The sequence below is a fragment of the Choloepus didactylus genome, chromosome 2 (genome assembly GCF_015220235.1).
Source record: "Choloepus didactylus isolate mChoDid1 chromosome 2, mChoDid1.pri, whole genome shotgun sequence".
NCBI lineage: Eukaryota > Metazoa > Chordata > Mammalia > Pilosa > Megalonychidae > Choloepus > Choloepus didactylus.
Window position 1 is genome coordinate 85,142,754 of NC_051308.1, and position 12,934 is coordinate 85,155,687.

Sequence of the window (12,934 nt, forward strand, 5' to 3'; positions counted from 1 at the left end):
ATGGACTGATGAAGGAAATATGGTGGGTGACATAATGTTCTGGTCAGTCACACAGTGACTGGCATGGCTTCGGGTGTGATATCTGAGTTTTTCTTGGCAAGGCTTCCATCCCAAACTTCCTTTACCTGGGCTTTAAAGATGCTGCTGGGTCTCCCACCATTGAGCACTAGCAATTTTCACCCGTCATCTCTTCCCTGGTGCTTCCCCACCCATCATCCCCTTAGCAGGGTCCTCTTATCTTTACACCTCTAACCCTAGGATTGACTTCAGGATTCATTGCTTTAAAAACAATTCTTCTAAAAATGCATGTCTCTCAATGCTCAGTAAGAGAGATGTTTCTTAGAATGAGGCAAGAATCAATCTTGTGAACTGCTCATCTGATTAAACTCCCTTAGCTGTATAAATACTGCTGTTTCTTATGCTAAGATGTCTCCAGCAACAGAATTTCACAAATTCAGTCAAATCTAAAAAGCTCTGGACTGACAGTGACAGGTAGGAAGTAGGACCTGACCCAAGGTAGGCAATCAGTAAATAGCCTATCTGTGCCATTAGCTACCAGAGTGAGCTGGGCCTCATCTTTGCATTTGTTATAGGAGATCAAAGGACTAGTTTATCTGTAAGGTTTCTTACAGCTCTAAAATCTAAGAGATATAAAATATTTTGTAGTGGAGTTAATATTCTGAGCCATCTCTCAGGGTTTATGTCTAATTTTTTGAGAATTAGCTGTATTTTGACTCCCATGCCTCTCCCTAGCTTGCTCCTTGCATGCCACAGAGAGGCCGCCTCTCTGATCCTTAAATAGTCCAAGTGCTCCTGCCTCTGAGCAATTGTTCTTGCTGTTCTGTCTGGGATGCTTTTTCCTCCCACACTTTGCAAGGTTGGTTGCTTCTCATTATTTGGGCCTCAGCCCAATGTCATCTCCTTGAAAGCCTCCCCTACTTATCAAGATTACCTTCTCCAGCCTTGCATTCTCCATTACACCATCTTATTTATTTCTACGTGGTACTTATTAGAATATATGAATGTCTTATGTTTACTGGCTTATTAAGACTCTTTCCCTCTAGAGTGCAAGCTTCATGAAAGCAGGGATTTGTCTATATGCTTTTTCACTCTATCTTCAGACCAGGCTTCCAGGAACTCCTACGCTGTCTTTTTCAAAATAGAAATGGCTGCCCCTGAGAAGACCCAGCCCCTTGCTGGGCTGAGCCAGGCTTGGGCTGATTTCAGCCCCTCCTTAGCCAGGCACCCTTGTTCAATGAACACCCTAAACAACTGTGTGCATTCTCCCTGCCCAGTACTATGCAGATAATAGACACATACTATTAGTTGGGTGAGTAAATGAATCTTTTAATTTTTAGATAAACTTTATTGAGGGATAATTTACTTACAATAAAACACATCCATTTTAAGGGTTCAGTTCAAAGAATTTTGACATATACATATACCCATGTAACAACCATCTCAATTTGGATATAGAAAATGCCATTACCCCCAACATTTCCCTCATGTCCTTTTGCACTTATCTCTCTTCCCACACACACTCCCCTCCCAGGCCTCTGCATCACTGACTTTTAATTTTACTTAGTTACATCTCACCGCTTTCCAAAAAATTTTAAAATGTCTTTAAAAGGGAATAAATATATCAAAACCAATAGAAGAGGAGAAAGCAAGATAAAGAGGAGAAAAGTACCCAACCATAAAGGTCAACATTGTGTCTGTGCTTGAGCTGGAAGGCTCAAGCTTGGTTACAGCCTCCTTATAGCAAAGGTAAAGAGGGAAAAATGGTACTTACATTATCATCTGAGAAGAAGAAGCTTTTTGTTTCCTCAGGGGAGGCTAAGTTTCCTGAACACAAAGAACTGAGATGTTCCTAGCGGCTGTTATCAGAAGTTTTGGGAGGCAACTCTGAGCAGCGTCTTCCAGGACAGTTTCATAGCAAAGGCAGCAGAAACATTCATGTGCCTCGTTCCTCTGGGCAACCTTCCACAAAGGTTTCTACAGCTAATAGTAAAGTATCTTCCTTGAGAAAGAGACTCCCAACTGGCCTTTCCAAAGTACTGAGATATTAAACAATCAAACTGATCTTCTTTCTCTAGGGAGGGCCTGGAAGGCTCCAGAAGCCTTTACTGTTAAATAAGAGCAGGACCATCTGCTTTGAAAACCAGGTGAGCAGGTGGTAAGGTTAATGCTCAGCTGAGTATCTTTAAAGAGCCTGGCCAGGATCCCTGTCTAGATCAAAGGCATCCCCATCCCTGCCTGGAGCTGGGCTGTGGGGGTAGGCCGGAGGTGTCTGAGGAAACGCCAGGATTTTCTTGAGGAATCCGTTTTGGAGCTGGGCCAACACAAGCCAAGGTGCTGTTGAGATGCCAAACTTGCACAGAGTAGAGCCCTGGAACACTTTTATTTCAATATGAAAAGTATTCTGGCCAAGTGTCGACAGCCTCTCACCTCAGCCATTGACATTTCTTGGTAATGTCCTTGTTGGAAGATTGAATGCTAAGCCACATAACCGTGGCCTGTTGATGGGTTAAAGGAGCCCTGCAACCAACACCCTCTTCCCTGCTGGATTCTGAAACAATAGGGAAATAAAACAAAGGGATGTGGCAGATGGGAGCAAAAACACATCTGTGCATGGAAAATGTGGTTTGTGTCTGTGAACAAATGGGTTTCTTGGTTATGAGCCCTAGAATTAGACAGCTTTTCTCACTCCATCATAGGCAGGCATGGCCAGTGCAAGCTTCTGTAAGAAGTAGGACACGGAGGAGCTGAGAATATGTGGTCCCAGATGAGAACTTTCTCCCAAGGGGAAGAGACAGGGAGAGAGGAAGGGGCGGGGTAACCCTGCCCAGTTTCACATTCCAAATTTACCAGTTAGGTGAGTCACACCCCTCCCTCGGGTTTACCAGAACAATTTATTCCCTCTCTGTCTGCTAGGAAGAATTGTCCACAAAAGTACCACTGAAGGGATTGATGGCATGTTAAGGACTTGTTTGATATTGACCATTACATGTTGGTGGCTGCCCGCCCAAGTCTGATTTTTCTACACCTTTGGTGGTTTGAGATTAAACCTTTCTTTTTACAAATGGGGGGTTGCAGCATTATTTTCTTCCTTCCACTTTGCAATGAGGCTACACCTGCTGTTAGTTATGGCAGGGGTGTGTGTCTAAGTTGTCTGAAAGTGGTATCAGCCATTAAGATCTACATTAAAAGAAAGTGAGGCGGACCCAAAGGCACCCTTGTTTTACACTACTTAATATTTATCTGGTTCTTCAAGGTTATTCCTGCCACTCCTTGATTCATGCGGTGTTGTTATAAACAAGATTTTGCAAAAGCATCACACACAGTGATCTTGATATGTACATGTAGCTTTGTCTGCAGTTGGTTCTGGTCAGTAGTGTATGGGTAAATGCTTAACAACTGGTTCTCTGGAAAAAACAAGTCCTGATTTATAGCATTTGCTTTTTTCCATTTTTTTTTTTGGTGAGTTGGAAGAGAAGCACAGTGGCACACCATTATATGGTATTTCCAACATACAGATAAAATAGACCTAAATGACCTCAAGAGAATAGGTATAGTTAAACATTGTAAAATAATTAGGAAGTGATGTGTTTTGAGTATTCATTACTTTTGTTTCACAATACAATTTATTTAGTTATAGATTTATCTAATTTAATTGATACAAATAGTTGTTTTTAACAACTGGCTCTCCAAATTCCTAAAAATTTAAGGAATCGACTCTCACAAGCCAGAGGAGCTAAAAGAAAAAAGTGAGGGAGGTTTTAGAATGTTAGTGTTTGAAGGACCCTTGGGATCATTGGGTTGGGTTTTCTGTTTCTGCTCAACATAATTAAAGGCCAAGGAAAGGTCAATTTCTCCACGAGGAGAACAGCATCCATCAGCAGTCAATACTGCAAACTCAACGTTGGACTGAGCCCCAACCCTGCCGTGTGTCGTGAGAGCTTAATGTTTTGATGGACTATGGATGTTTGATAGCCAAGGAAATCGAACAGCTCTACAATTTTGAGGGAGTAGAAAGGATTTGTGCTTTGAAAACATGGAATAAATTCTACTTTGAGTCCATTTAGAGGAAGGAACAATTCAACAAGGGCTAGAACCCAACTGTTAAAACACTCTGATGACTTTGACAGCAAAAGGAGTCCTGAGCTTTAATCAGTTTCCAGTGTTTGGTGGGGAGTGCTTGGCCGAGGAGCCATGGAGGCTGAACCACGGTCCAGGTTTGCAGGGATAAGGGCCTGTGCGAGGGGCTGAGAGGGAGACCAGAAAGGAAAGACCAAGGGAGACCCAAGATGGACTGCCTCCCACTGTCACATCAGGGCTGAGGCCAGGCCAGAGCGTCGGTAACCTCCCCAAGGACAAGCACCTGAAAACGTTTTCATCTGATTTTAAAAGGGACTTACCCCCACCCCCAACCAAAGATATCCAGCAAATGGAGATGATGGTGTCAACAATAAACTAATATTTCTTTTTAAAATGAAACAAAATTATTTTGTCTCTGACATGTCCACGTGCGGTGTGGAACGGGAAGTTCTTCTGGACTGAGCGCAACACTGAGCAGTTTTGTGACCTCAGACAAATTCCTTAATCTCTCTCAGCCTCTGTTTCCTGCTCTGCAAAGGAGAAAGTGGGCCTATCTGCCCTTGGTTAGTGAGATGGTCAAATGAGAGAATGTGCATGAGGGCACCTCACAAAAGCTAAGGCACCAGCAACCCTTTAAAACTAATACATTGCCTTTGCCAACAGGTCTTGGCTTTTTATGCTTTTCTTCTTGCCAGGATGAAACAAGAAACTTGCATTTTAGTCCCAGCTGCATTTCCTCATCTCCAAAACAGAAAACCTGACCCATTGATCCCCAAGATTCCTTCAAGCATTAACATTCTAAAACCTCCCTCACTTTTTTCTTTTAGCTCCTCTGGCTAAAAGCTTCATCTATGCTTTGACATAAAAGCTAACTAAATTCTTTACGAATCTGTCAGGCCCCCTTTCTTAACAGAGGGCATTTTTATAGGAGTGAATCCTCGATCTTTTTATCAAACTTGAGGAGTGGACAAAGGGTTCAGCTCTGCTTTCTCTCACAGGTTTCTGAGTCAAAATTAAAGAAAACAATCAAACAAAAATATTCCGAGTCATGGCAAGTTGTGTAATGTGGTAGAGACTCGGAAAAGTGACACGGGGTTCTTCATCTGTTCGGTCTATTTGCTGAGTTCAAAATAATTTTGGGTTCAGCAAAACATCATGGTGTTTTTCCAACCCTTGGATATCAGGAGAATGCCAAGCACTTTTCCTAGTTAGACTTTATACCCATAGGGTTCCCAGGTAAATTAAACACATATGTTTCTGACTCATTCACGCTAAATAATGGTTTGATATCTAAGAAGCCTCCAGAGTTTTAATGAAAAATCTCTTCAAAGTATTCATTCCTTTGAACCCAGCAGTTATATTTTTCTAAGAATAAAAATTAATAGACTTATAGAGTTTGCATGTGTTTGAAAAATTGCAAAAATTCATCTTTTCTCAACTTCAGTTTTCCTTCAAAACATCTAAAGTACATAATTAAAATTTTTTTTTAACAAAATGTATACATGGTAGGTATGAGACTTTGTGTCAGGAATTGTTAAGCATTTTACATACACTGTCAGTAATATTTATAACAATTTTTGAAGGAAGGTATTATTTTTCCCATTTATAGGCCAGGAAGCTGAAGTTTAGAGGTTTTATGACTTGCTGAGGCCAGAGCTGACAAGTCTCAACCCAAAATTCTCTCTGTTTGAATCCTTGATCCTTATAGTTAATTTTGTTGAATTTTGAATTTTGTTTAATTCAGCAAATATTTGTCAAGTGCCTCTATGTGCCAGGTGCTGTCTGAAGCCTGAGGAGAGAAATAAGGGAAGATTTGAGATGCTTCCAATGAAGGGCATCTTATTTTTATCCTTCAGTGCTTCTCATTAGACATGGCAGGTAGAGAGGGACTTTCTGAGACGGTATCAATTAGGATGTGTGTGATTGCAAGTAACAGGAAACCCAACTCAAGTTGTTACTGGACCAAGGCAGTGGATTCTTTGCCTGATGCACTCAAATGACCAATTCCTGAGACACTGGGGTTTCAGAGAGAAAGAGTTTATTGCTAGGTGCGAAGCAGGAGAGCAGACGGCCTATCAGTCCAAAACCTGTCTCCCCGAACTGCAGTAATTCTGATAGTTTTGTAGTACAAAAAGATGGGCAGGTTTTAGGATAATGAGCACAATGGCCCCAGAGGATATAATTAGAAGTGATTCAATTATTGAGCATGGGTGGATTGATCACATGCTTAGTCACAGAACATATGCAAGAAAATGTCAGCCTTAATATGATGGTGGGTGTGATTTTCAGTATTATAATGAGGTATAGGTAATTTGTAGGTTAAAGTCTAAATCACTGCAGATGTCAAGTGGGCCCATTTTGGTTGGATCCAGCTTTGGTTATCAAGATAACTTTGGACTTGGGGTGGGTTAGTTCTGGGCTGACACAAGACCTTTCATTAATAAACATGAGAGGCTATCTTTAGTGATCATAAGACTCTAAAGTTGAAAAACTGGATAAATGGGTACAAGTGAAGGTTAGTCACAAGGTTTTTACAATCACAAGGGCAAAAGATATAGGCTATACAATCATTATCAGAGATCAAGGCAGCTGGATTACAGTTCAGAGATTTCAGGTTATTTCCCTCAGTCTACTCTAATATACCAAGAAGTAAAAAGGAGTATCTATATAATGATCCAGTAATCATAATCAGTCCTTAAATCCTAACTTCTCAGTTACAAAACTGCCTTCAACATTATGGATGATACACTGTGGCTGAAACTGCTGGCTATCCCCTACTAACCATTTCCCCCTTCTACCAGAAACGAAGCCCTCAAATTTTAGCTGGGCATATGGCGTTCCAGAACAAATAAAACATTTTTCAGCCTTACCTGCAGCCAAATGTGACCACATCATTAAGCTCTGGCATGTAAATAGAAGTACTATTTGCATTTTCTGAGAAGTGTTTTTCTCTTTTCTCCTTCTTGCTAACTGGATTCAGGTGTGATGGCTGGAATTGGAGCAACCATTTTGGATCATGGGAGAATAAATTATGTGTTAAGATAATTCTGTCACTTGCATCTGAACCTAATCTTAATTCATATACTAATAGAGCTGGAAACTCCAAGATAGGGTGTGCTTCAATGTTAGTTTGATTCAGCAGCTCAATGATGTTATAATGAATCAGTTTCATTTCAGGTCTTTGTCTGCCTTTGGTGTCAGTTTCCTCCTGAGGCTGGCTCTCCTTCATGGAGCAAGAAGCCTACTAACGAAAAGATGGGTGTATGCTTCCTTATCAATTTTCAGGGAGAGAGTCATGTTTCTCATAAAAATGATGAAGCTGCCTTCCCAGAAGCCCTCAGACATCTCCTTGTTTTCACTTCTCTGAATTAGGTCAGATGTGGCCAGGGGGATGCCATGAACTAATTGGTTCAGTCCTGACAGAATCAATCACTGTTGCAAGGGAGGTGGGCTTACACTAACAGAATTGGAGTAGTCACAGTCCACCCATGGAGGTTGGATAGTCTTTCTTTTATTCATCTAATTCTGGGCTAACATTCTAATTTAGGGTCTGTGCCAGTTTATGTGTATTATGTCCCCCAGAAAAAGCCATGTTCTTTGATGCAATCCTGTGGGGGCAGACATGTTGTTGGGGATTAAGTTAGAACATTTGGATTAGGTTGTTTCCATGGAAATGTGCCCCACCCAACTGTGGGTGATGACTCTGATTGGATAATTTCCATGGGGGTGTTGCCCCACTCTTCAGGGTGGGTCTAAATTAAATCACTGGAGCCATATAAATGAGCTGACAAACAACTCAGTGCAGCTGAGAGTGACTTTTTGAAGAGGTGCTACAGCTAAGAGGGACACTTTTTTTTTTTTAATTCAGTTTTATTGAAATATATTCACATACCATACAATCATCCATGGTATACAATCAACTGTTAACAGTATGATCATATAGTTATGTGTTCATCACCACAATCTAAGGAGGGACACTTTGAAAAACGCATAGGAACTGAGAGAGGAGCTGCAGATGAGAGATAGTTTGAAGACAGCCATTGAAAGCAGACTTTTGCTCCTGAGAAGCTAAGAGAGGAAAAACGCGACAAGAACAACTAAGAGTGACATTTTTGAGGAACTGCAGCCTAGAGAGGAACATCCTGGAAGAAAGCCATTTTGAAACCAGAACTTTGGAGCGGACGCCAGCCATGTGCCTTCTCAGCTAACAGAGGTTTTCCAGACGCCATTGGCCATCCTCCAGTGAAGGTACCCGATTGCTGATGTGTTACCTTGGACACTGTATGGCCTTAAGACTGTAACTTTGTAACCAAATAAACCCCCTTTTATAAAAGCCAGTCCATCTCTGGTGTTTTGCATGCTGGCAGCATTAGCAAACTAGAACAGGGTCAGTACAGTAATTCTTGGCATTGATAAATTTAACCTTCACAGTTTGCACTGCCTTGGATGGTCTTAATTGTCCATCTGTGTATAGGAAAGCACAAACCCTTCCTCAAGAGGATGAAATGAAATAATCAAACAGGAACTAGAATGCATGCCCTAAGAGGCTAATGGGCTAGAGGGAGTCATTTACTGGTAAGTCCAGCCTATATGGCCCTATGCAGTGCAGGGCTAGTCCCTTAGAATTGTGCAGTCATCAGAATGACACCCCTCCCAGGATGGGCTGAGTCAGAGAGGGCTGCTACCTGAGAATATCTCCTCCAGCCTCCCCTTTCCAATCCCACAAGACTATCTGAGGTTTGTATAATTCCTGGAATGTATCTTCTCTGGGATTAGAACATCTTTCCAGAAAGTTCCCAGCAGTCTGGGAAGAGCAGCACATTAAGCCCCAGCACAAATTTATTGATTAGATTGATTGGAAACTCCCCACCTCCACCACAAACAATGAGCCACAGGGCAGTGGGTGTCGTTATACAAAAGAAAAGTTCCCAGGTTCAGGCTAATCAGAGAGGGCAGGGTGGGATAATAACAATGGGGCACAAGAGTATTTCTAAGTCCCCGGCCAGGTTAGGAGGCAGGAATGGTATTGGTCAGGAAGTGAAAATGGTTGGAGACACCAAAGTCAACTTCAGCGACTTAATGTAGCTCAGGGCTAGCACTGTGCAATCTATTGTGAGTGATGAAATTGCTCTCTTTTGATACTGTGTCTCTTGACACAAAACAGCTCTTATTACTTTCCTTCTCAGATGCACCAGTGGTTGCCAGATTCTTTGAAGCTCTGTTTTTTATGCATCCATCCAGCCTCTGACATGCACACATGGCTCAGTACCCAGCCTTGTTAACATGGCAGGACTCCATTAGTCTCCCCCAGATGGAAAGGAACAACCAGACGGAGGACATCCATTCAGTAGAGAAATCATGTCAGAGAAGGAATGAAGCCAGAAACACTGGCTTGAAATAGGATTAGATGGAGCTGAGTTAATGTGGAAAGCAAAAGACTTTTTCCGTTTTTTTTCAACCAGTTCTAAAAGCGATTCAACAATAAGTTCATTTTTCTGGAGCAAATTCACTTGAGTACTATCTTCATCAACATATTTAAGCATATCACTTAAAGCAATTAGATATGTGATACCTAATCCAAAACTATAAGGACCTGATTCTTCTGAAGGGCTGCTTCTGAAGTTCTTCTGCAGTTTTTTTTAACCCTCTGTGACTCTTTATCAAAGTGTGATCCCTGGGCCATTTAGATACAAATCACATGGCAGGGGAAAGGGTGGTGATGGTGGTTGAGTGCTGAAAATGCAGACCCCGAGCTCCACCCAGAATCTACTAAATTAAACCCTGTGGGTCTAGAAATGAGTGTTTAAAGCCAGCAAGCCATGTGATTCTTAACGAATTCTAGAGTTTAAACACACTGATTACTAGAGAATATAATGCCTTACAGTTTTGGGGGCTCTGTGCTTTATGAAGACTTTTGTATGTTCTCTCACTTGACCTGATCACAAGCCCCAGGGAAGAGAGTCAGAGCAGATATTATCATTTCCATTTCATGAAGAAGAGACCAAAGCTTTGCCCCACAGAGTAAATTGCATGCAGTTGCACGTTCATAAATGGGAATGCCTTTACTGTAACTCGGGTTGTAGCACTAAGTTCAGCACTTCTGCCATTGTCCCGAGCAGAAACAATGTTCCAAAGCACACATGTGGAATCCAGTCTTGGGTCATGTCTAAAGGGAATGAAAATGGATGCGCAGAAGCAACAGGAAGGAGCATCCTTTGGGGAAGGAGAAAATAAAACTATAGAAACTTGGAAGGCTTAAGTAACCAGGTAATTTATGGTATAATAATTAATAATGCTGAATTTTTTCAAACTATAAGTATAATAAAGAATTATTTAAATTATATATTTAGATTTGGACTGGTTGACTACATTAACTGGTTTGAGCAAGAATGAGCAAGTGTTTACAATAGTGAACTATGTGGTCAGAAATTTATCTCTTTTCTGGCAATAGGATAAATATACTAGTTTGTTTTCTAATTTTCAAAATAGTTTGTGGTTGTTGTTTGAACCATGTAAATTTATTGAAATGTGTGGTATGTGTAACAGATATGAATTGCTTCATTGCATTTGAGGTGTAAGAAATATCACTTGTTTTTCTACCAATCTCCAGGATCCAGCTCCAGGATCTAGTCCCTGAGCAATCATTTGGGGAGGAGGTGCCCCCCTTCCTCACCCCTCTGCTGTGTTGTGCCAGGACTCAGGGTTCACACTTTCTAGGAGGATGAGGAAAGAGGCCTCTGTCATTTATCCATTTAGTCATGGCAGACAGTGCTCCTTGCCATCCTCTGGATGGCTGTACTCCCTCCTCACCAGGCCAGACTAACTGGCAGCTGCTCCCAAGCTGAGGAGCTCAAAGAGAGCCAAGGAGATGTCCTCCACTCAAGAACCTGTCACTTCTGTGTGAACTGGATACAGACCCCTCCCTTAGGGAATCTTCAATGGGTGGTTAGAGAACCACCCATTCTATCCCAATGTTCTAGTTTGCTAATGCTGCCGGAATGCAAAACACCAGAAACGGACTGGCTTTTATAAAAGGGGTTTATTTGGTTACACAATTACATTTTTAAGGCCATAAAGTGTCCATCAACAAAGGGTACCTCCACTGGAGGATGGCCAATGGTGTCTAGAAAACCTCTGTTAGCTGGGAAGGCACGTGGCTGGCATTTGCTTGATTCCAGGTTGCATTTCAAAATGGCATTCTCCAAAATGTCTGCATCAGCTCCAGCTGGCTCTGAGCTCCTTCCGTCTGAGTTTATGTAGTGCTCCAGTAAACTAAACAAGGCCCACGCTGAATGGGTGGGGCCACACCTCCATGGAAATTATCCAGTCAGAGTTATCACCTACATTTGGGTGGGTCACATCTCCATGGACACTGAACCAGTAGGTTCCAACCCAATCCACAGTAATACATCTGCCCCCACAAGAACACATTAAAGAATATGTCTTTTTCTGGGGGACATAAATATACAAACCGGCACACCTGGGATCCAGTTTTTCTCGTCTCTAGACATCTTGTGGGCCCCAAACCATCTCTATAGCCTCCTCTCTGGCTGGGAACCAGCACTTCTAAACAAAGGCTTGGTCCTAAAACACAAAATATGTCACTCAGGAGCCAGGAACACAGGGACCCAAAGGCTGGCTGCCTTCTCGGAGAGGGGGAAAGGGGAAAATTCCTTTCAGCCTTGGCCGATGCATCCACAGCACCAAAAAGAGCCTCCACAAAACTAACAACCACACAAATAGGCAAGACACCAGATAATTTCTCAATAATTCTCTCTAAATGTGGTATATATGTATATATAATTCTTCCTCAGTTTTTCCTACAATTTTGTTTAAAAAATGATTCATGTTTCTATTGTTATACTGCTCCTGTTCCCAGCTTTCCACCAATATGTTTGGTCCCTAAAGCAGTTTAATCTATTTCTAGAATACCCATTGTATTCAATAAGTGGTTTTTTTTTTTCATCTCCCTGTTGAAATGTCAATACCATACAATTTTCATTAAGATTCAGTTGTTATGTGTTTCAAAATCTGGTAGGGTACACTCACCATCAATAAATGAAAAAGAGGAGGGGTGGTTTGTTATCCTTGACTGCCTTCTCTTTTGGGCTAATTTCAGATTATTTGTCAAGTTTTGCAAACTATCTTAGGGAAACATTAGTTGCATTAACTTATGAGCTATTATTTTTACTGTGTTCTATTCTTAATCAGAAACAGGGTAGAGCTGCCATTTTTATGCCTCCCTTTATTTCTCCTATTATGACATCTTACATTTATTCAAATAAGATAATTTTTTGTTGTTCCAAGTTGAGTCAATACTGAGAATTTTTTTTTCTTCCTCTTATAGAGTGGAATCTCTTTTTCCATTGAGTGCTACTAGCATAAAGAATGACACCAAATTTTGTGGATTTACTATTACCTCTCATCTCTTGGGTTTTATAAGTATATTATAATATCATCTCCTAAAGATACTTTAAATATTCCTTTCCTGTATAGATGTCTCTATTTCCTGCCCATCTTAGAATGTTGTTGTCAGCATTTTCAATATCATGCTAAATGTAATGATGGCAGAGAACACACTGGCTTTTCTACTATGAAAGGATTCTCCATTTTATATACTATTGGCTCTTAGCTTTGGTTAAAGAAAGTCAAGAAACAATCTCTAATACAGCAACTCTCTTTGTTAAAATATTTAGAGTTTCCAAAAGGAATAGATGTTGAATTGATTTGAATTATTCTTGACATCTATTGAGATAATGAAATCATGTTACAAATTGTTTCTAAAAGCATTGTCCATGGTTGACAATGGATATGTCAACAATGGAATAATGTCTGG